The following is a 2,017-nucleotide window of genomic DNA, read 5'->3' as shown; positions in this document are numbered from 1 at the left end:
TATATTGTTTGCATTAAATTGTGATCTAAAGTAACTCACCTGAACAGAGGAGAGATGATCGTCTGCCCTCACGTCTGTTCCATAGTAAAATGCTCTATCAGCCTTTGTTTCATCCAGATGACAGAGATGGGAGAGGTGGGAGGTGGGTTTTGATTAATGCATGCAACAATAACTACCATGACAGAATATACTCTGCCAACATCTCCCTTGCCAAATCAATTCAAATTATTACAGAAATGACAGCTGAGGGACTTAGAATTTTAAATGCTCTGATGAAACAGTCAGTTATTTGTTGTACATTGAAAAAACAGTGTAGCATCCAAGCACTTAAATAAATTGGACAGTATTAGACAAGTTGTTAATCATAGGGGAATCTAGAATTTAAGCTAAGAAATAGAGTTGCTTTTAAGAAAACTAATTCACACAGGAGAGAATAACAATAACAAATGTCATTTTAAATTAACTTTGAGACTTATTCACAAATATTTACAAAACAAAATACTTTGCTTTATGAATTGTAAAAGATGGCACGGCAAGAGATCTAATGTTTTTGATTGTTTATTCAATGTTGCATGACTCTGTGTTTTTGTGTTTTATGATGTAAAGCCCTTTGAAATGCCTTGCTGCTGAAATGTGCTATACAAATAAAATTTGATTTGATTTGACATTGTTTTTTGAGGAAGTTAATTGTAGTTTACAAAGATAATTGTGGAATTTTGTGCTTTGTGAGTGACTTTGCCAATTCCAAATTATTTAGTTACTTATGCTGGTGATTCTGATTCTGCATTTAAAAGGGCAAAGAAAACACTTGTGATTCTATAGACTGAGTCGAATAGCTCAATGTAAATAAAACCTCCCAAAGCTGGAGTTTAGAAGTTTATACATAAGTTTTGCAGCTTGGTTCAACTGGTGTGATTGTGTACTTCATGCATGCTATAATTGGTTATTCAAATCACATCAACAATTGTATGATTTAAGGCACTTAAATCCCTAAAAACAGACTAGCACACGGCTGAGCTGCTGTTTGACCCCACAATTACGACTATATTGGGATAAACTCACCATAGAAATTTTTTTCTTATTTTGATGTAAAGATTTGGATGTAAAAATGTGTTCTCAAATTAATTAATAAGTGACATCACAGTCACTTGCTTGCCACAGGTGCTAGCATATCCTGCATCATGAATGCATAAAGAATTTTAAAGGTGCCCAGTCATCAGGTTACTTCATGGCCTGATGACTGGGCAGACATGGCTTTGGTTGGTACAAATAATCTAAAATACATCCATTGGCTTTACAATTCATTGGTCATTATGCTGTAACCAACAGGCATCTGCAAATTGTAGATTTGATAACATGAATATAATGTTTTCATCTAAAGGAGAAAAATAGTATATTATTTTGAATGTGGATTCATATTGTACGTGGGGCTCTACCTTCAGATCTAATAAAGTCCTCCAGTATTTCACAGCAAAATCTCAGAATATTTCTAAAACCCAAAGCTGAGAAGGTCTTATGGCAATATCTGAAAACAATTCTGAGGTATTTTTTTTCATAGGTGCAAATTTTTACACACTACAAAACAGCTCTTGCCATCCTTTTCATGTGCGCCAGGGTTCAATGGACCTAAAACAATCCTGTTGAGCTCCTGGGCCTCAGCCAGTGACAACCGCTTTTCAAGTGTGGCAAATATATTCTAATTAAACATAGGGGAATTTTTAATCAGGGCTTGAATAAAAGTCTCAATATCTAATTTTTTTGTATTAACAAGCCGGTCATTCATATGAGTGGAACAAGTGTGCTCTAGAGGCAAGGCAGCATGGGGCACATGTGTTCCTGAAATGAGATCATGTTGATTCTAGTGCATTGTTGAATTCAATAGAAGGCAAATAAGGTGACCTACCTCATATGATTACTCATGTCATTATAAATGATGTTTGTAAAAAAAGAAATGTGTCCACAAAAAACCATAGCAGACACGGAAGCTCATATTACTTCATTTGACCCTGTTTGTCAG

At 34.9% G+C, this 2,017-nt stretch overlaps 1 protein-coding gene across 1 annotated transcript in view; it reads right to left on the bottom strand.

Annotated features, from left to right (window-relative positions):
• The window catches only part of LOC103467537 (5-hydroxytryptamine receptor 4), a 3,993-nt gene extending 3,379 nt beyond the window's left edge, over positions 1–614 (bottom strand). Inside the window, exon 1 of the mRNA XM_074186850.1 lies at positions 40–614. The gene's annotated coding sequence lies outside the window, so the exon portion shown is untranslated. The remainder of the gene's footprint in view (positions 1–39) is intronic.
• Between the last annotated feature and the right edge of the window lie 1,403 nt (positions 615–2,017).

Source organism: Poecilia reticulata, linkage group LG1 (assembly GCF_000633615.1).
Source record: "Poecilia reticulata strain Guanapo linkage group LG1, Guppy_female_1.0+MT, whole genome shotgun sequence".
In the NCBI taxonomy this organism is placed as follows: Eukaryota; Metazoa; Chordata; class Actinopteri; order Cyprinodontiformes; family Poeciliidae; genus Poecilia; species Poecilia reticulata.
This window is presented reverse-complemented; position numbering and strand designations above follow the sequence as displayed.